The sequence below is a fragment of the Macrobrachium nipponense genome, chromosome 47 (assembly GCF_015104395.2).
Source record: "Macrobrachium nipponense isolate FS-2020 chromosome 47, ASM1510439v2, whole genome shotgun sequence".
NCBI classification, from domain to species: domain Eukaryota; kingdom Metazoa; phylum Arthropoda; class Malacostraca; order Decapoda; family Palaemonidae; genus Macrobrachium; species Macrobrachium nipponense.
Genome location: NC_087222.1, coordinates 8,217,800 through 8,241,578, shown reverse-complemented (window position 1 = coordinate 8,241,578; position 23,779 = coordinate 8,217,800). Strand labels below are relative to the sequence as shown.

Here is a 23,779-nt window from a genome sequence, read left to right as displayed (position 1 = left end):
ATGAACGAAGAAGGTGATAAAGAAGCAGGAGAAGGAGAAGAAGAAGAAGAAGAGAGAACCGAAGCTACTATATTCTGGTGTGGGGGAGAATGTTTCCTGCCGTCGAATGAGAATCCTCGATTGGTTTAAGGAGACGCCCTTCTACCAGATTGCTGTGCTCTATCTAGCAACCAGGCTCTACGTCAATCTGTACCAGGTAATACTACTATTATGATGCTTCGTGCACGGCCACGGGCTTCCTTTGCGTGTGTTCACACACTCAGTGACTGACTGGTGGAAGATCTTTGATAACCTCCCAAGGGGGTTCCTAAGTCCTGTTGCTCATTGTGTGCAATAATAATAATAATAATAATAATAATAATAATAATTTCAGTTAAGGGTCAAATGCAGAAAGGCGTAGTAGATACACTACAGAACTCATCGTTTAGATACACCAACTGAAAAGTTATAATAATGAACGCTGACACCCAATCGTTGCTAATAACGATAATAATTATTGTTACCTTTCTCTCTCTCTCTCTCTCTCTCTCTCTATCTCTCTCTCTCTCTCTCTCTCTCTCTCTCTCACCACACACACACACACTCCCACACATTATATATATATATATATATATATATATATATATATATATATATATAATATATATATATATATATATATATATATATATATATTATACATATATATATATATATATATATATATATATATATATATATATATATATATATATATATATATACATATATATCATATATATATATATATATATATATATATAAATATATATATATATATATATATATATATATAAATATATATATATATATATATATATATATATATATATATATATATACATAATTCAAGTTTTTTTATAGATACCATTAACTTATAGACCTCGAGTACTTCTATTCAAAATAGTTGGAGGACTTTTTCCAAAATCAAGTGTTTCGCTATACTTTTATGTCATCCAACGATGAAAACTTATGTATGTACAAATTATCCAGAATCAAGACTACGACATCTCACTTTGCATCAAAACCTATTATATTCCTAAAGCTTCAAAAGAAATAATTGATAGGTTTGTGCATCATTTCCTCAAAAACGTCATTTTAGAGTTCCTTAACTGTCTCTTAAAATTAAGAATTTATTGCATGATTTCAGACAGATTGAAGTATTTACATTCTTCCATATTTCATCCGGAATCAAGAATGCCATCTTGATAAAGGATTCGTTTATTTATTTTCCAGGTCTATATTCCACTTTACGTTCAGGAGACGCTAAAACTGGACGAGACTTTCATCGCCACGGTTCCGTTCGCTATGTTCCTTGGCGGATTTCTCAGCTCCGTCACCATGAGACACATTGATACACCAAATTGGAAGAAAGGTAAGTACCTGCATTTCACCCTTCTGGCTATGACCTTTGTGATGTTTGTTGTTATTTTTCATTCTCAGTAGGCAAACTTGGCTGCTTTTTTTCATATATATCAGAAACCTGATAGTGTGTATTAATTCATTACCTTTCAAGGCTATGAAGAATCTTATCTTGTGAGCTCATTGTAGAAGAACGCATTTTAAAGTTTCAAGTCTTCATGTCAATCCTTTGGTACTCAGCAGGCAAGGGTCCAACTTAGCCTAACAACAAATGCAACGGTTATGATGATATTCTGAGAACACAGCGCTCTTTCAACCGCCATTCTCCACTGACCTCATCAACACCTCATTTATTTACAGCGTTCTTTTGCAGCCGGCTGCATCGTAGGTCTAGGAGGATGTCTATGGGTGTGGCTGGGAGAAGGAAACAGCTACGGTCAATGGGGCATATTCGCTGTGGTAGCTCTTTTGGGCATCGCTGGGTCCACTTTGCTCATCACATCGCTGTCTTTCACAGCGGATCTCATAGGGGATATTGTGGAGGGAGCTGCGTTCGTCTACGACTTCATGAGTCTCGCGGACAAGATCTCCAATGGCGTCATCATCATGTTGATTCAAGACTTCAATCCTGATGAGTAAGTGCGTCTCGGATTGTTAGATTACTTTTCAGCCTCTTCTGGCTTGCTTCGCCTTCTAGATATGACGCCACCTCACCAACGAGAGAACCTAGTCGCACTTCTCGAATTCCGACCTCAGAATAAAGCCTGTTTCGTTGAAAGCCATTGTGTATCTCTTTGACACACGTTATGATTGACGTACATGACAGTTAGTTGACCATGGTAGATCGCAGGCAAAGCAAAATGAGTCACAGGGTCGAATTTTCTATAAGAACTTAAGGGAACCAGAAAGCTATGTTAGATTAACATCAACCGTTCATCTGGTGTCTAGGCCAGTCCCTTATGACGCTCCTGATTGGATGTTGATAAGCCAACCACAGGGCTGGAAAGTGGAAACTCTCAGTCTCTCGAGAGAGCTCACATAGGTAGGATGTATGTTTCACCTCTCCGGAAGGAGACATCTTTCAAAAGTATCTCGAGAGAGACTGAGAGTTTCCAGCCCTGTGTGACTGGCTTATCATCAGCCAGTCAGGAGCGTCGTAAGGAACTGAACTAGACATCGGATGCACGGTTGATGTGAATCTACTCATAACCCCTTCTGAGTAAGATAAAAACATAGTATAAAGTATATACACTATATATACATGAATATGTGAATATGTGTTAAATATATGTACAATATATATGTACGTATTTTTATATGTACGTGTATAACTGAATCACGAAAGTTAGAAACGTGATAAATCCATAAATAAAGATATATGCCACGAGGGAAAATAAACAATGGAGTATCCGTGAGACCTTTCGTCATTCAAACGTCCTTTACTTAGCATATATATGTACGTATATATAAAGCGTGAATGTAAGTATGTCAGGATACCAAAACTTGCATCTCCAGAAAACTCAAATAGGTAAATGACAAATGGTAAAATCTCAGGTTATTTCAGCCTCCATCTGTGAACCTTCTTTGTAAACTGTTACACAAACAACTCTACGCTTCGCAATTTCCATGTCTGAGTTTCACGGTATCGGTCTTTTCTATCCATCTTTTTGCAATAATTTCAATTGTTAAATCGCTCATATGTCCTCTGAACTACATAATACCGTAGATATATATATATATATATATATATATATATATATATATATATATATATATATATATATATGTGTGTGTGTGTGTGTGTGTGTGTGTGTGTGTGTTGTGTGTGTGTGTGTATGTAATACACCAAAATTAATTCGAAAAAAAAAAAACTAAGTTCAGACTCTGATTAACAATGAAATCCTTTCAACACCAGAGGCTGGTACTACCGCTACGTCATAGCCTTCGCTTGCGGCTCAGCCTGCCTTCTTGGGGTGGTCGTCACTCTGACGCTGACCAGATTCAAAATCGGCAACAGAAGAGGTAAGCCTTAGTACTACGGAACCTTATCTGAGGTCAGCATCCGCAGTCAGCAGAATGGACTTTATGCACAGCACCTGAGACACTTGGGAGATATAATGAGCATATTTTTTCAAGTTTCTCAAAACGGTAATGCAATATCTTTAGAGGTTATTTGTTAACAAGAGTAACAATAGCATCAACAGCAAAAACAAGGAATCTCGTCTTCTTCTTCTTCTCTGCTTAATCTTAGTCGGGGCCACTGTTTTTATGAGTATGTCACTTGTATCATCCTTTCATCTATTCCTTATTGACGATACAGGTGAAATTAGATGTACCTGGTCTTCTTCAGTGACCAATGTATCAACTCGCTTTTGGCAGATTTTGCTGTCCAGGAAAATGTTGTCATGCATAATCCAAAAGAGTAGAATTTCATCCCCAGTTATTCACGACCGAGTTGCATGTTATGGGGACAAAATGAAACTGAAGTTTTAACAGCGGCTTCTCCAGTCTGGCAGGTTAATTAGCGTAAATAATAAACAAAATAGACAACGCTCTCGTACCTGCAAACAAAAAGAGCTGGTTTCGATGTCATAAGAATTCGTATTAGTACTTTACATGTGTTCTTTTTGTCTGGTGAATAACTCAGTTCAGTGTAGTAGCAGCAAACTTTTGCATTATATTTATGTTGTTACCGTAAAAGCCGCGTTAAGCCTTCTTGTGATTTTAATATTATGAAAATGAATGATGGATATCTTTTGACTTCATTATTTTAATTGATACCGAACTGCAAAACATCTCTATTTCTTTTGTACCGTTTATGAAGACACTATTGAATTTTCATCGAACGAAATCAATAATGTCTAAGTCATCTCATTGTAGGATTGTTTCGTTTCCAAAATGCAGATTTTTAATGTTTTAGGTAAATATAATATTTGATTCACAACATTTCAACCTGCAACATATGGAGAATATACTATATACAAAATTAAGGAGTTAGACGAATTTGCAGAACACCAGATACTTTTATATTTTTGTCTTGCTACTCTCGCACATTCCAGTTTGCTTTCAGTATACTGTTATTTTAAGAAATTCCCCTAAAATAGCATAAATGTACTGTACGTACATTACAACTAAGAAAACACGTTTGTTCAGACGCACAGTAATTTTTAGGTATAGGAACTTAATTTCTAGACGACGTCATCATCCAGCAATACAGCTTAGACTTGGACTTGATAGAGTGCAGATAAGGAAGGGTCTAAGTGTGGCCTTACTTTATCAGGCAGTTTATTTACCTGTCATTAGCCTGTAAAACCATTTACAGACTGAAAGCATGAGAAATTCGGTGATGGTAGTGATCATTTTTGAAATGCATTTTTATTTACATTCGCAGTTTACTCGCAAGATGAAACGCTGCCAGAGTTGAGGGACGATTCTGCTCCTCTCGTCACAGACAGATTGTCTGGTTCCTCGTCTCCTTCTTCTTCGTAGCAGAAGGGAGACACCAAGGCGTAAGTTCCCGTCGTCGCGACTCTACGGGGTCGGCCATTCAAACCCGAAATCGCCACAGGCCGATGGAATGAAGAATCTTTTGAACCTCGTGCATGAAGGATCAGAGCAGTTCATAGCAAAAGCATATCTGTATTATGATTATCTTACAAAGTCATTCAAAAATGACTCACCGTGAATAAAACAAATGGTGTGTGTGTGCGTGCGTGGGTGCGTGTGTGTCTGTATGCGGGGAAGTACCACAGGGAACTTGCAACAGTGGGTTAAAATACCGGATCTTTCCTAGATAGAGTCGCTAAAGGTTTTCGATGGTCGTTATCTAGGACTAATATTTCTTGCGCGTCATTCATTATCTTTATGATATTTACCGTCTTTTGTTTATACTTTTTACAGTCATCCCCAACGGCCTTGTACTAAACATGCCGCAACAATGGATGCATAAAGGGTTAAAGTACCAAATTTTCTATTTCTTTGTGGTAGAGCTGCATATAAGTGGTTGGACGTCTCTGTCATTTTGTAGTAACGTTAAAGTGATGGTATTTATTAAATAATCCATTTTCATCATGAGTCAAAAGAGCAGGTAATTTACAAAATCGTGTTTCATACAGACTTCCATTTATAGGTTTTTGACGGTTGACTGGGGTCTAAATGTCAATTAGATACAAATGTTCGTGTTCATTTCAGTTGCTGGTCAGATTTATATAGAAATTTTATTTCATTCTTACTCAAGAGAATTTGTAGTTACTGAGTTTTACTCCAGTTATATGCGTGTATATATATATAATATATAATATATATATATATATATATATATATATATATAGTATATATGATATATATATATATATATATATATATTAAGCTACAAATGTCCTTTAACACCCATTTCACTCTACCTCTGCATTAATATATTTTCATGTATGTTAATAACCGAAGGGGAATTTTTTGTTTTATAATAATTTCGTTCTCACATGGAAAAATTTCTCTTCGGTTAACATATATGAAAATATATTAATGCCGAGTAGAGCGAGTGTGCTATTGGAGAGTTGTACTTAATGCACGTACATGAATCACGGTGATGTTATAATATATATATATATATATATATATATATATATATATATATATATATATGTATATATATATATATATATATATATGTGTGTGTGTGTGTGTTGTGTGTGTGCGCGCGCGCGTGTGTGCGCGCGCGCGTGTGTGTGTGTGTAAGTAAGTAAATTCCTTGGTCGTGAGCATAAAATTTAAATTTTAGAATGGGAAAACAATAACCAAGTCCCCTTTTTAGATGTCTTAATCATCAGAACTAATAACAACTACAAATTCACTGTCTTCAGGAAAGCGACATTCTCACTTTCATGCATAGATTTTTACAGCTATCATGATATTTAAGTTAAACTTGGTATAACGAGTAACTTATTTCTTAGAGCCCTGAGAATTTGCTTCCCAGATTTTCTTAACAAAGAACTTGAAGCAAACAGAAATCAACTTATCTTGTTAAAATACCCCAAGCAAGCACATAATAGAAAAAGCATACATAAAGCAAAGATAATTTTCTACAAACCCACAGAAAACAAAGAAGAAGAGAAAATCACAAACAGAATCATAACTCCTCACGTGAATAATTTACGAGAAATCACACAAAACCTTTAGGTCACTCCAACCATTTTGTCTTCACTTTTCCAAATACCTTGGTGAAATCCTATTTAATGTTCAGTAGAAAACCAGATTCTAAAGATGTAGGAGTTTATGGAATCCCCTGAAGGGATTGTGATAAGTCATACTATAGATTCATAGGAAAATCTCTCAGAAAGATTAACTCAACATAAATGCTCCGTTAATTAAGGACAACATAGTTCAGCAGTTTTCCATCACATAAAGAACATGAACCATACCATGGATTGGAACTCATCCCGAATTTTATACAAAAGCTGCTGTCGATACAAATGTCAGATGGTAGAATCTTCACTGATCAAACAAGATAATAGGATCAACCTTTCCATGGATCCTGGACTCTGACCATGTAGACAATATCTTCCTTAAGGCAACGATGAAACAACAGAACCAACATCGGCTTAGCGGTGACCCCAGGCATCAGCTAAGGGCATATTTCCCACTATATATTTCGCCAATGTAACTTCTGTCATTCACTACTTAATGAGGGTGGGAGTCAGTCCACCGAAATATATAGTCCTTAGCTTTAAACCAGAGTGTTTTAATGGACCTTTTATACTGGAGATATTATAATAATAATAATGTTACTCACCCCCATACATGGACGGTGAGCTATGGCCTTGAAGACTCTCTCTCTCTCTCTCTCTCTCTCTCTCTCTCTCTGCATATTCTATCATTATAATTGGGCGAAGAGTAAGAAGAATTTTTGAATACTGGGCAACCAGACAAATCTCCAAAATTGACAGAAATTATTAAGAAACTAAAATACATTTCTTTATGATTGAAACATTACTTATTAATCAATTTATTTTATGATTGAAACATTACTTATTGATAAATTTTCTTTATGACTGAAACATTACTCATTGATAAATTAACCCTTTTTCAATCAACCTGTGTACAACAGTTGTCATAAATCCACTTTTGTGAGGGATCTAGGGCTAAGGTTGGCTATGGTTTTTTTTTTTTTTTTTTTTTTTTTTCTGGCAGGGTTTGGACATGAAATTATCCTCTTTAATCATCAAATTTTGAGTATCTACAGTTTCATTTTGATAATGGAAATGTGTTCTATTGCTTTCAAATCCCACTAAGTGTTTTGGCTTCCGGGGGAGCGCTCATCCCAGAACCCTTAGCTTTATGCCGAGCCTGCTAGGCGGTCGGCAGTAGTGCTGTAGTATTCCCCATATTCCAAATCATCTCTCTCTCTCTCTCTCTCTCTCTCTCTCTCTCTCTCAGGCGAAACTGACTTCCCTTTTCTCTTCTCTATTGCCTCGCCCGTTCCTATCATAAAACTGTTCCTGCTTCTAAAACTAAAATCTGTGTGAAAAAAAAACCTAATTTACAAAAAAAAAAAGAAAAAAAAGAAAAAGAAATAAAGTTTATTACGAAGGTCTAACAACAAGTCATGTAAAATGAAATTATGCCTGATAGATAGTGAATCCCATTAAGGTACACCCCAAAAGCAAAACTGAACAGTTGCAAGAAAACATAACATTAGGGGATTAATTAAATTACAGTCCCCCACAGTCAATGTTTAACCCATTGCCAACATTATTTGACCAGTTATTTTCCCAAATAACCTTCCCAAAGCCCACTTTTAGTGACAGTTCCATTTAATGTCTAACAAGCCAAGACTGACTATGGTTCCTTCCTTCGAAACATCTGTAAAGAACGGAACCATCTCACATTAAAAAAAAAAAAAAAAAAAAAAAAAACGGAACTCACTTAGTTTATAACACCATAGTAGGAATACATAACACAAATGTTAAGGAATGACAGAGAAATAGTACTGTCTGTATTAACCACTTGGAGAAGTTAGTCCTTTTCTAAAATCACTTTCCCTTTCGGCAAAAAGGGAGTCTCGATTCCTGAGCGTTCTGGCACGTCTTTCTGGTTTGGCCCTTCACAAACGAATGTGTAGTAATCCTTCACAAGAGCCCTTCGCCACCCAGCAATCTTCACAATGTACACATGAATGCACACTTCCTTTGACACACCTAGAAATCCGGTCAAAATGTTCTCGAAGCTTCGATTCAAAACAGTGCAGAAATTCCGCCTGAACACCTACTACTGCTGCTGATGCTCACTGTATTCAGAGGTGACTGTACTAGGCTGCGTGGGGCGAATTACTAGTAGATGCCAGATCACATACCTTCCTTCCACCTGCGTAACTGCTGAATATTGCGAAGAGTTCGTATGTCCCAGGCTCATGCATTAATACCCCTGTACCCATTAAACTTAGATATATATACATATATATATATATATATATATCATATATATATTTTATATATATTATATATATATATATATATATATAGTATTATATATATATATATATATACACATATATATAGGTGTATATATATATATTATATATACACCTATATATTATGTGTGTGTATTAGTGACCAGCTTACGAAGATGAAAACTGGAGATAAATAGCTTCACTTACTGCCAACTCTGATAACAGATCGAAAAAGGCCAAAACAAAAAATGAGATAAAATATTTATATTTTTTCAGGCGGTCTGTAGTCATTAGACTAGATTTTCACCTTTCCTGACAATGACTATGGTCATCAATGGTTTCATGATTCTCTGAGTTACTTATGGCGTAACGTGGAGAGATCGTTCAAATGTTGTTTGGTTTATCTTTAAATTACTTGCCATCTCTAAAAGTGAAAGAACCGGAACAACTGATAACCTGATTTGAGGGACCCCAAGGGACACTGAACAGTCAGAGGTCAGCCTAACGGGGAAAGCGACCAACATCAACTTGGAACTATAACTAAAACGGCTCTGTTAACATGGGAGTTTAACGTCAAATTTTAATATAAGGAATTAAACCTCAGATGACCAAAGGAATAAAGTGATATTTTACGTTTAAACATGTAAATGGAAACTCGTGTAAAACGTGAATGATGACGCTGTACCGTGGTCGTGCTTAGATTAGCTCTTAATAATTTCATTTAACCATCGTTGCCAGATGGTGTTAGCATCTACATGTGGCTATTCTCCTGTGTGTGTGTGTGTGTGTGTGTGTGAGAGAGAGAGAGAGAGAGAGAGAGAGATAATCATGAAGTCTCATGATCTCATCAACATGTTGTATTTGTTGTGTTGCCTTTCCTTCCCATTTGTATCTTTTCGCCAATAAAGCAGATTTGCATCCAGTGTCTGTCGTTTACCTGTTGCACTCATGACCTCAAAAAGATACCAAACTAATGTGAATTTTTCCTTCAATTGCAGTTCCCGAGGCCTTCTTGATTCCATTTATTGGTTCTACCACAACTTATCGTCACCAGGTTCTCACGGTATTTACTTCTGATAAGAACTAAAGATATTTTCGGTGTTTTTTTTTTATTTCTGAAATTTATGCAATGAATTTTCTCTTTTATTTTCTCCATGCATTATCCTTTCTTAGAAGAATGGAAAATTCAGTGAGATCATTGTACAATCAGCGCTTCAGTAGCGTGATTGGTATGGTCTTGACCTGCCACCTCAGTGGCCGCGAGTTCGATTCTCGAGCATTCTATTGAGGTGTTAGAGAAGTGTATTTCTGGTGATAGAAGTTCACTCTCGACGTGGTTCGGAAGTCACGTAAAGCTGTTGGTCCCCTTGCTGAATAACCATACTGGTTCCATGCAACGTAAAAAAAAAAAAACACCATAAAAACAAGCAAAGAAATCATTGTACAATCGTATGCTATCTTATAATATATAAAGACAGAAGAACATATCATTCAAAGGAAACAGCCTTCACAATGGATTAACCAAGAGGATGTATGCCGTCAAGCAGGCACAGATGATCTAAACTAAGCTCTCAGACACGAGAGTAGAGATATCGTGATTTTTCATGACTCGCGTCCTCTGTAGCCGGATAAGTAGTACCACAATGTCCGGGCTCGATAACAGATGCAGTGGGTGATTTGAATATAGAGGTTAACCATCGAATTCAAGACGGGTGGTAATCGGGAGGCGGTAACAGTTATCAGGCGTAGTACTCTTCAGGCCTGTCCACACTAGGAAACGTTTGCAAACTGTTTCTTGTCCAGATCTTGGTTGTCGTCAGGATGCTTGTGGTGCAGCAGCCTCTGTATTATACTTGGCTCTTTTGATGCACTAGAGGAGGGATCAGAGAATGAGAAAGGGATGAGTAAGGAATTTTTGGAAAAGGGCCGAGTCATGCTGACTTGCTTCTGGCAGAATTAAAAATAAATACATATATACAATTATACACACATATATATACATTGTACATGTGCATATATACATAGCACATACATATAGTATATACATACATTATACATGTGTATATAGTACATATACACTCAGAAACTAAATGTTTTCCATTCTGGATGGGAAACAAATATGCGGTAAAAGGTGTTTGCACACTTTGTTTGCAAACTGTTTGTTTGCAAACAATGTTTCCAAGTGTGGACAGGCCTTATGACAGGAGACTCCCTTAGGCTGAAGGGTAAAGTATGTACGGTACGATTCACTGTGGTATGCGGGGTAGAAGCAGAACCACCTAGGAAATCGAAGAAAAATAAGTTAGACGAAGAAATGAACACGAACAGATACTCGATGAGTAGGGAACGAGAAGAGACAGTAGTATATCTGAAATGAACTCACCAGTGGATCAGGAAAAGTAACTGAAGTGTCAAAGAAAGCCCGAGAATCAAGACTTGGGATAATGTTGCAAGGGAGCTCATGGAAATGGAGGTGCTATACCAGGGGCGTCGTTTTGGCGGGATGGGCTGGTGGAAACTGCCCCTCACCCCAAGACTCTAGTTGGCCCCCTCACCCCAAGAAGTAAAAGCAGCTGGTTTTCCTTATTCCTACCGAAACTCAAATGTGTCCTTACATTGAGTTATATCAATCTATGTCTGTCTCTCTATATTTCTCTATCACACATTGTCTGCCAATGTGTCTGTCTGTCTATATGTATGTATGTGTATATGTGCGTGTATGTCTGTATGTTTGTCTGTAGTCTTAACTAAGTTGTTCGACGCTTTGAGAAAACGCTTCTCGTTAAACTGGTATCAGTATTTATGGTACTATAATCTAGAGGAGTTGAAGAAAAATGAGCATATTAACTACTTTATGCAGATACATTCGTTTCTCTTATAACTGAGTCTAGAACTACTTTGATTAGTAATGATGAAATTCGACAAATTGTGATATGTAAATGCTGACAGTAACTGACGTTAAATGTTAAATGTCAACAAAGCTTTGCCGTGAGTTCCACCGTCAATATAATTATTCACTTCAACTGAGAATCTGATATCAGTGATGTCTTCTGTGATTAGACCAAGTTGTCTTCCTCCTACAGAGGTCCTCTGGAGTATTAACGAGATCAAAATATGTCAGTGCCGCTCTATACAACTACTATTACTTCCCAGTTCGTAATTTTCACCTTTTTTCAGAATTAAACTTATTCTCGCCTTTCTCGAAATAATGATAAGTGTCTCCTCCCGTCTAAAATGACGCCAGATAAAGAACCCTACAAGTAACAACAGATAATTAAGGCCGGTGAGCAACTCTGCGATATTGTGATTGTCACTCCAACATGTCCGAAGTACAATTCCCCATTTGTGAACCAACTGACTTAAAGCCAGCGACAATCGGCATTCTGTGATGAACTGAAGCAGTGGTAAGACTAAGCAAGCTTCATTCATGAATTATCCTAGGAACCATCGTTAACATATAACAGCATTGTTTGGGAAGCAATCAGTGACCCTATAAGTATATCAATCCTCTGACGTGTGAGTTGTTCGCAAATATAGGCCTAATGCTCTTTACAATCATGAATGGTTACCTACATTCAGTTTGGAGCAAGTGATTCTTTTTCTACTGATGAGAATAGTCCTAAAAATGAATCCATGGGTGTTTTTGCTACTCGCCCACTTTGTCAGTAAATTAGATCTCTCTCTCTCTCTCTCTCTCTCTCTCTCTCTCTCTCTCTCTCTCTCTCTCTCTCTCTCTCTCTCGGCAAATTTTAGTCCTTCGTATTTAGGGCCATTTACATATATTTCAATTTTTGCCAGCCAAGTAATAACCCGTAGTTTAAGAATAATTCAAATGCCTGGTCAGGTATGCATAAACAATGACAGAACCTATATGTCTTACAAGCAGTCACTAAAGGGTATCAAATTCCCGCTGAAAACCATTCATATATATATATATATATATATAATATATATATATATATATATATATATATATATATATATATATGTATATATATATATATATATATATATATATATATATCATATATATATATATATATATATATATATAATAGAGGCAAGAGCCAGTTGTTTAACCCACAACAACGTGAAATGAATCCAGTTCCCAAAGAGCAGCAATTCTAGGAAATAAAGAGTAAAACTTTATCATAGAGAATCAGAGCCTATGCTACGGTTTCAAATCGCACCAAAGATGGAGGAGGAATTCTTCAATCAGTTTAGCTTTGATCTCTGTGTAATAAAGGGGTTGAAGAGAGAGAAGTCCATTTGATGGGTTCTGACGGCGAGCAGTATGGTATCAGTGTGATTTACTTAACACATATTTTTTTAGTTGCTAATTTACCCGTTTCTCTAATAACTGATCTCCTCTCTCTGTATTTCCCTACTCCTTCTGGTACTACTTTCGTATTAACACCTAAATATTCTTTGCAAGCTTCTTCCATATGAATACGGCTCATTTTCTGAATTAATTAAATAATAATAATAATAATAATAATAGATATAGTAGTTATGTATAGTATATTTGTTTGTCCTTATTTGTTACAAATTCATAGTATAAGCAGAAAATTCGCCGAAGCAATTTAATGCTTATATGGCGATAACATAAGGCAAGTTTATTGGTTTTTCATAAAAGTTATACAGACTTACAAGCTAAAACAGAGACATAAAATACATGGGTCGAGCCTATTTTGACAAAGGGTTATAATACTAAGTAAGACATTAAAATACAAAAGAAGGCAAGTCCAGCTTACAACACAAAAAGCATTTATACAAATGCCAATAAAATAGCACATAAGTCCAGCTTGTGTTCCAAGGAATAAAAAATACCTGGGTAACTAAAAGGAGTCTTTAAAAAGCACAGTTCAACACCACTTAAAATACCTACTGTTGTGCAAGTAACAGTTTTTTGTAATTTCTGAGAGAAACATAAAAGGAATCTTCCTAAAGCTTTCTGTCAGTTCATTGTTAAGCCCAATCAGCTGATAGTGGAGGAATCTCCTTTCAACCTCCGTACGTATGATAGGTGTATGATAACCACGGCCCCTAGTAGCATATTCATGGGAATCAAGTTGGGGCGTAACAAAAGATCATAAAAGTAAGGCAGCTCACCCATAAGCAGTCTCCTCAAGAACTTGAATAAGCTTAGTTTATACAGGCTACTTATGTTTAGTATTTGCAACGTGTATATAGTTCCGATGTGCCCATCACCGGTCTTCCATCCTCATATCTGACTCCCAGAATTATTCTTAACAAGTTGTTGACACGTACCTTCAATCTCTTAAGCACAGTAACAGGTGTCGAGCCCCATATTAAGAGGTGGTTATTCAAGTAGGGGAGCACTAGAGCATAAATATTAGTTTAAGCAATATGTCAGTCGGCACGAAATCACGAGTACTAATAATTGCTCCAGTTATACGGCTGACATTAAGTGAGACATTGTTTAATGTGTTTTGTATATGTCAAGGTATTAGTGATAGTCCAAGCCTAGTATTTGAAGTCCGTTACCCATTCAATAATGCCATCAGCGAAAGATAGGGCGGAAGAAGTTCTTGGGGAGACCTGGTCAGGACAAACACCAACTTACTCTTACTAGTATTAGGAGTTAGCATATTTGCTTTTAAGTATACCTCAAGTTCACTAAACAAATTCCTAACTTTATTCATAAGCTCGGTGAATGAATGGAATACCAACAGGAAAGCACATCATCCGCAAATAAAATTGGTTTCGGCCTTCAACTGCCATGGTAGGTCTTTATAAATATATTAAAACCAGGGACCAAGTATAGACCCTTGAGGGCACACCACATGTAATCACTTTAACATCAGAATCACACCATTTACGCTTACAAACTGCCTTCTGTTAGCAAAGTATGATCTTAGGTATAGATGAAATTGGCCACGATACCCATAATGCTGTAGTTTATCCAAAAGTATTTTGTGTGACACAGTGTCAAATGCCTTTCTCAAGTCAAGGAAGAAGCAGACACAGAAACTCTTCTCTTGATAAGCCTTTGTTGCAATAGAGAGAAATTTGATAATGGCCTGTGTAGTACTTCTTCTATTCGTGCGGAACGGCCATTATTGAGAATTATTAAGAATAGAGTACTTTTCAATGAAGCTGTTAATCCTGTCTAGAGTTAACCTTTCAAAGATTTTTGAAGCTACAGGTAAAAACTGATATGGGCCTATAATTATCAATGATGCTTTCTAATCCAGACTTATATACAGGAGTAACTCTGCAACCTTAGTTGACTAGGAAATTCAGGCTGCATATGGACATATTATAGAGCATTGCATAATGGGAAGATAATACATTACAGCTATCCTTCATATTATCGGTGTTATATCACAAATTTTATTGCCTTTATTTTTTAAACTTCTGATAACATGTGCCACCTCTACATGATCAGTCGGCCTTAAGTAACACGGTGTCATTATTGAAGGGGTATGGTAGGTAGTTACAAGCAGTGGTTCTAAATTACCATGAAGGCAGCAGAGAGAGAGAGAGAGAGAGAGAGAGAGAGAGAGAGAGAGAGAGAGAGAGAGATATCCAAGATTTTTTATTAGTTCATAGAGAAAGAGAGAGAGAAAATTTAAAGCTAGAGCACATACACCCCTACCCCCATCTCTTCTCTCTCTCTCTCTCTCTCTCTCTCTCTCATCACACACACACACACACACACACACAGTCGTACTGTTTAACTTAAAACTTTCCCTCACAAACGCGAGAGGTTCCGAGCTGTCTCTGTTTACACCTTGTAAACTGATTTCTTCTTCTTCTTCTTCTTCTTCTTCTTCTTCTTTTTATCGTGTTGTCGCGTTGGAGGACGAGGGAGAAGCGGACTACCAATCAGACTCCTGTTTCTTGTGTCGATTTATGTCTTAGAAGTCAACATTGGATGTGCAAACGGAGATTCATTTGTTGGCAGTACTAAGGGAAGTTGGTAGAGCCCGTTTTGTGGACGAAGGATCGTTTTGGAAATCATTGAAAGCTCGATTTTTGTCTTGACAAGGAAATCCCCTTTGATGTGGAAATGGGGAAGGGATGTTGATAGTACTAAGGAAAATTGGTAAATCAGGTCTTTGGTTAAGAAAAGTTGCAGGAATTAGCAGAAGCAAATGGAAAAAGGGAAGCCATATATTTTCTTGAAAACCTAAAATATATTTATTTAGTCAATTACTAAGTGAAACAGCTGTAAATATAATGATATTACAATGGTAAGTCACTTTCCCAAAATATTACATCCCATTTTCTGTCAAAATCACTAAATACGAAAGTAAAAGTAAAATAAAAAAGAAAAAGGTCGAGACACTTCCAGCCAGTTAACCACAAGAAGATGATTTCACCTTCCATTCTCGCCAATAGATGTCCTCACTCTGTGCTCTTCTCTTCTTCGTTCTTCATCATCATCATTACTGATAGCTGGTGGTAGATTGGGAAGGGGGAGAGGAGGGGATTGGTGCCAGTGGCCCTTCCTCTCCCTCAGAACCAATAATGGACAAATAGATAGCAAATTGAATCACAGAACGTCAAAGACATCAGGTTTTCACGCGAGATGTCATACATAGTCTTTGGGGGTCGAATTTCATCGTGAGCTCTGTCTCAGCAGATTGCCTTTAATGATTCTTCAATTTGTATTTAATTCGTGTTTCTACCGAGATTTGGTCGTGCCAGGGGCCTTGCTGACTCGTTTCCCCTCTTTTAATATGTCCAGGTTGGGTATTAACTCCTTTTTTCGCTTGAAAAAATGTTTTTTGTCGTGAAGTACAACACACACCTTTTCCAAACATGTCTTCACCATTCCTCTCTCATGATTTGTCGTTTTATACGTCTGCGCACACGCGCATTCATTATAATATAATATATTATTATATATATATATAATATATTATATATATATATATATATATATATATAGATATATATATATATATATATATATACATATATATATATAATTACATAATATATATATATATAGATATTTATATATATATATATACACACACACACACATATATATATATAGATATATATATATATATATATATATATATATATATATATATATATATATATGTATATATATAGATATATATATTATACATATATATATATATATAGATATATATATATATATATATATATATATATATATATATATATATATATCATATATATAATATCTATATATATACATATATATATATATATATATATATATATATATATATATATATATATATATATATATATATATAATATGACATTTTTAGTTTTCTGTAAAACTAAAAATGTCATACTTTTTTGTCCACCCTCACATCGTCAAAAGAATACTGAGGCTAGAGGGCTTCAGATTAAATGCTGATCATCCACCCTCCCGCCGTCAGTCATAACAAATTGCAGCCCTTTAGCCTCAGTAGCTTTTATTTTCTCTCAAATTGAAGTTAGCATATCGTGCGACTGCAACGGAACAACACAGGCCACCAAGACCGACTGAGTTTCATTGGACGCGGCTCATGCAGCATTATACCGAGATCACCGAAAGAGAGATCTACTTTCGTTGGCCTTAATGATAAGCTGTACAGAAACTCGATTGCGCCGAAGGTTTTTTCGGCGCATTTATCACTTGTTTTCTTGTGTTAACGGTTGATTGAAGGTGATATTGGGTTGTGTGACTCAGTGTCTAGTAGTGAGATGAATCTTTATGTCTATCAATTTTCAGTTCAGATTAGTTGGGAGGAATATTTCAATTCAGTTTTATTGAACTTATTTGTTTTTATATCAATCGAATATTCCAATCAACAGATTGAAATAAAAAAATTGAAAAAATCATCCAAACGAAGATGATGTAGGCACTCCATCAATCACACGAATATAGAGGCATTCAATTCACATCTTTCATTTTTCCTTTTACTTCCTTCAGCCTCTCTCTACCCTTCCTCTTCAGTCGGTCTCGGTCTCTGCTCTCGAAGTCCTTTACAAAACAAAAACATAAACCTTTCTATCCCTCCACAGGCAAGGTTTGATTTTTCTCCTGAGAACAGAAGGTTGGACAGGTTTTTTCTGTCTACCTGAACTCTCTCAGAAGCTCCTTAGTTATTCATGACGCTTTTTTTTTCATCTTGAAGCGACGCTGGAGGCCTTTTCATCCCTTATGGATGGGTTTCTTCTCTCCTCCTCCTCCTCCTTTCCATACCATTTTATTCCATTTTCCAAGGCTATTAAAATGAGTAATCTCTTTTCATTCACTGTGAAACCTTGGCTCTGTCTCCCAGGCAGCGCTGTTGGATGTTGACGCTCACTTATAATAGGAAAGAGAGAGAGAGAGAGAGAGAGAGAGAGAGAGAGAGAGAGAGAGAGAGAGCGCTTTCAATAAACTTTTTGATAATACGGTTTCAAAAGCTACTTGCTCCTTTGTCTCTTAAGTAGTTTGTTCCTGGCAGTTATTATGTGACAGGTTTTTTTTTTATTCTAATGACTGTCTGCCTAACCTACTTTCTTCTTCTTCTTCTTCTTCTTCAGGGTTAGAGAAGAGAAGATTGATCCCCTGTATGGACGTTTAAGGCGTATAGTTACGTAAGAAGATTCCAGTAAATGCGATGGTGCAGAGAGAGACAAATTGAAAGCCTGGGACTTCAATAAGAGGTGTAGGGTGTGCTTAGAGAAAGCGCCAAGTCAGTCATGGACTTTGTCATAAATAATAAAACTGAATTTCCAGCGTCAATAATTTTTAATTTCGTTGAAAAATGAATATTTGAGCTGCCTTGTAAATATATATATTTTTTTAATTTAGTGAATTAAGTGTATCCTTCCAGAGAATGGAGACCAATGAAGAGTTTTCCTTTCGTCAATTAATTAATTGGGTAGTTGAAATCCTTCCCCGGCCACAGTTAAGAGTTTGTTCTTTGCCGATCAGCAGTGGTGAGGCTCTCTCTCTCTCTCTCTCTCTCTCTCTCTCTCTCTCTCTCTCTCTCTCTCTCTCTCTCTCTCTTCTTTGACTCTGGCTCTTCCTTCTCCGTGGGAAGGACTTTGCCGTCCTTTTAAGCGTTTGGTAAGGATCACTTAAGGCGCTGTCACACTAGCGAAATTTCCGTCGACTTTTTCTAAGTTTGTCGTCGACTTTCCAAAGAAGTCGACGTCATTCCGTACTCTGGTTGTCACACACGTTCTTCTTCACACCGTGGGTGTCGTCGTCAAAACGTAAACAAACCATCTGAGCTGTGACTTCCCGTATTGATAAAACCACTATGCCTTATATAGGTCGTGCTTGCATGTGTTTAATGATGCTGCATAGAATTAAAAAAAAAAGTCTTTGGGTTCGGTCCTGGTTAAAAAGATGTGAAAAGTTTTATTTAAAAAAAAATAAGCTAGGGATAGCCTAGATAGGCTATTCGTAACCTTGTTTACACAACCACAGTCAGACTGTATTATAAATTAACTAGAGAAACTGCAAAAATTTTAAAGATTTTTGTTTATATTATTTGCTAATGCAAAAAAAATAAATAAATAAATAAAATCGAGAGCAGACCTAGGCTATATAACAATCTGATGCTATTCACGATATAGCATGCTTATCTGTTTCTTGGTAATTTTTTTATTTAAGACCCTTTTTCATAAAACTATCATGCTTATGGTCCCATAAGCATCGTCTCTCCCCCATATCTTCGACCAAAAACTGCTCTGGCAATCTTGGGAACTGTACCAAGGACTCCATCTTACATCTGATGACTTGAAATGCGCGCTCTCCGAGATATAAATAAACAATAAAGTCGACGGTAGCGATGAGTTGAATTCGATCGGCACCGTTTTCAAAATTCGTGACGACGACACCAGAAAGTCGTCGTCAAAACATGAAAAGTCGACGTCAAATTCAAAAGTCAACGGAAATTTCGCTAATGTGACAGCGCCTTTATTGTCTGCAATCGATACGTGTATGAAGGTAACTATGAAATTATATCTTGAGGATATAACTGTTTTACCAAGGACAGCTAGCTGTCGAAAAGTGGAGTGGGGTGGTTAGGTGGGTGGAAGGGTGACCACAATCCAATACGAGTGAATTTTAGCGTTATTGTTGAAAGTGACAGTGTAATTTCCTCTCTGCCTAAGCGTTCTAAACGATCATATTATGACACTAGAAACTGTGTTGCAATTGAACCATTGCAACCAGTCATGCACTCTTGACTGCTTCTTTTTTTAACAACTCTTTCTTTTTGAAGTCTCAATTAAAGCTGCGAAAGTTCCTTCGTCCACAAAGTAGAGCGTAGATTGATCTGGGCGTTTTTCATTTTTTTTTATTTCTGTGGGTGCGTGATAGGGCGTTTTTCCCTTTTTGTTTCGAGTGGAAATTGTTGAGTGGTGTTACTTAGTCATTTTTAATAAGGTTAAGCCGTGATGGTAGTAGTTAACTTATAATATATATATATATATATATATATATATATATATATATATATATATATTATATATATATATATATATAGAGTAAAACCAGCACTTGTTACATATAAAACATCCTTTATTTTCTTATGACTACCGGTTTCGGAGTAACTGTCTCCATCATCAGGTCTATACAAAAACACAGAAAGAAAAAAAAAATTAAAAATCACTAAATCACGATCGATCATTAGAATGAAGAAATGTTACACAAAGGTTACATTGTATATATAATAAAAACAAAGTAAATGTACAAGCATAAAAAAGGGAAAGTAAGCAATATTAAAAAAAAATAAATAAATAAATAAATATATAAATAATACCTGCATCATGAAGGCATACAAACATACACACTAAAAATTTAAAAAAACACAGCACATCTCCGTGGACCTCTCGTTGTTACTGAAGGAAGGTTTCAACTTTAAAGTGTAGAGACTTTCTACTATTTCCAGCTCCATGGGGGCCACTCGACTAGAGAGAATGGATAATGAATCTAACCTAAGAGGGTGATCACTATTTTCTGCGTGATCCCGTATGGCACTGAATGGTGGTTTTGCTAAAAGCCTGTTTGTCCTAACTGATCTTCCCAAGTGTTCAAACCATCGTACACGTGCTTGGCGCTTTGTTTTCCCCACGTAAATTGCATTACAGCAATTGCCACCTCGTATTTATATACAAACATGAGAACTGTAGTTCTGGTGGGGTAAGCGATGTCCTTTGTACTTGAACAAACCACCAATAGTATACTTAGGCTTGAACACTACCCTAACATTAACTTGAGGATAGAATTTTCGTAAAAGTTTTAGTAGTCTATTTTTAACAGAAAAACTTATTACCATAGAAAAACATAGTAAAATACAGAACTGCTTTATTGGCTTTGAAAATGGAAACTTTCGGAAACAATAACTTTTCTAGCTGTCTACCAACATATGTATCTATGAAAGCATTATTAAAACCGTTTTTTTTGAAGCATTTCTTTTATAAACTGAAATTCTGAATGAAGACTAAAATAATTTGAACAAATGTTAAAGGCACGGGTCACAAGTGTACAGACTAAATTGCGTTTATAAACTATTGGGATGAATGAAGAGAATTTAGTTGTGAGTCCTGTAAATGTTGGTTTCCTGTAAACTGATGTTGAAAAAGTGTTATCGCTGTGTTTACTTATGAGCACGTCAAGGAAAGCTAAAGTATTATTGTTCTCTACTTCTGAAGTAAATTCAATATTTTGGTGTTTTGAGTTAAAATAATCAAGAAACAAGGGACATCATTCTTCAGATCTAAAAATTAAAAATGTATCATCTACATAACGTCGGGTAGAAAACAGTGGTTTAAAAGAACTGGGACCATTATCTAACCAAACAACTTCGTGATGAGATAAAAAGGCATTGGCCAAAGTAGGACCGAGAGGGTTTCCCATTGCTACACCATCTTTTTGTTTATATACATTTGCGTTAAACATAAAATAACATTCAGACGCAGCTAATGTGAGTAGTTTGTGTAACTGTTGTTTATTAAAATTACGGATACTATTGGAGTCATTAAACAAGTTGTTGATGCATATATCAATGGTTTCTGCTAAAGGAATATTAGTAAATAAAGATTTAACATCGAAACTCACAAGAACACAATTACCTAGTTCTAGATCACAAATTTCTTTGGCAAAAGTAAATGAATCTTTAACTGTATACTGGATTGCATGTTACAGGAGCTAAAATAGGAACAAGAAACTTTGACAAATGGTAGTTGAAAGGCAACGGGGTTGTTCTTTTAAATAAAGATGAATATTTAAGTAAGATGCAATTTATCCTTGACGACCACACTAAATTTGAAGTAGTTAAAGACGACATTCTTTTAAAGTTACTCAATAAGGAGGAAAGTATTAACAGGTTCTTAAGAAAGTTGAAGTCTGAGGGTGTTCTAGATGAACATACTTATAACGATCTATTTACATCTGGATCTAAACCTGGAGTGCTCTATGGCCTCCCCAAGGTGCACAAGGAAGGTGTCCCGCTCAGACCAATCATGTCAGCTATAGGTACTTTCAACTACCATTTGTCAAAGTTTCTTGTTCCTATTTTAGCTCCTGTAACATGCAATCAGTATACAGTTAAAGATTCATTTACTTTTGCCAAAGAAAATTTGTGATCTAGAACTAGGTAATTGTGTTTCTTGTGAGTTTCGATGTTAAATCTTTATTTACTAATATTCCTTTAGCAGAAACCATTGATATATGCATCAACAACTTGTAATGACTCCAATAGTATCCGTAATTTTAAAAAACAACAGTTACACAAACTACTCACATTAGCTGCGTCTGAATGTTATTTTATGTTTAACGCAAATGTATATAAACAAAAAGATGGTGTAGCAATGGGAAACCCTCTCGGTCCTACTTTGGCCAATGCCTTTTTATCTCATCACGAAGTTGTTTGGTTAGATAATTGTCCCAGTTCTTTTAAACCACTGTTCTACCGACGTTATGTAGATGATACATTTTTAAATTTTTAGATCTGAAGAACATGTTACCCTTGTTTCTTGATTATTTTAACTCAAAACACCAAAATATTGAATTTACTTCAGAAGTAGAGAACAATAATACTTTAGCTTTCCTTGACGTGCTCATAAAGTAAACACAGCGATAACACTTTTTCAACATCAGTTTACAGAAACCAACATTTACAGGACTCACAACTAAATTCTCTTCATTCATCCCAATAGTTTATAAACGCAATTTAGTCTGTACACTTGTGACCCGTGCCTTTAACATTGTTCAAATTATTTTAGTCCTTCATTCAGAATTTCAGTTTATAAAAGAAATGCTTCAAAAAAACGGTTTAATAATGCTTTCATAGATACGTATGTTGGTAAACAGCTAGAAAAGTTATTGTTCCCGAAAGTTTCCATTTTAAAAGCCATAAAGCTAGTTCTGTATTTTACCATGTTTTTCTATGGTAATAAGAGTTTTCTGTTAAAAAGAGACTAACTAAAACTTTTAAGAGAATTTTATCCTCAAGTTAATGTTAGGGTAGTGTTCAAGCCTAAGTATACTATTGGTGGTTTGTTCAAGTACAAAGACATCGTAACCCCCCAGAACTACAGTCCTCATGTTGTATATAAATACGAGTGCAATTGCTGTAATGCAATTTACGTGGGGAAAACAAAGCGCCAAGCACGTGTACGATGTTTGAACACTTGGGAAGATCAGTTAGGACAAAAAAACGGCTTTAGCAAAACCACCATTCAGTGCCATACGGGATCAACGCAGAAAATAGTGATCACCCCTCTTAGGTTAGATTCATTTTCCATTCTCTCTAGTCGAGTGGCCCCCATGGAGCTGGCAATAGTAGAAAGTCTCTCACTTTAAAGTTGAAACCTTCCTCAGTAACAACGAGAGGTCCACGGAGATGCTGTGTTTTTTAAATTTTTTAGTGTGTATGTTTGTATGCCTTCATGATGCAGGTATTTATTTATATATTTATTTATTATTTATTTTTATTTTTTAATATTGCTTAC

General features: G+C 35.9%; 1 protein-coding gene and 1 long non-coding RNA gene across 3 annotated transcripts in view; both read left to right on the top strand.

The window, feature by feature from the left end:
- Positions 1-23,779, top strand: part of LOC135204693 (zinc finger protein OZF-like) — a 553,364-nt gene that overhangs the window by 333,845 nt on the left and 195,740 nt on the right. The window lies entirely within an intron of this gene.
- LOC135204448 (uncharacterized) lies at positions 1,735-5,269 on the top strand. Its single transcript, XR_010312223.1, has 3 exons — positions 1,735-2,015; positions 3,296-3,402; positions 4,772-5,269. It is a non-coding gene; the product is annotated as an uncharacterized LOC135204448 (long non-coding RNA).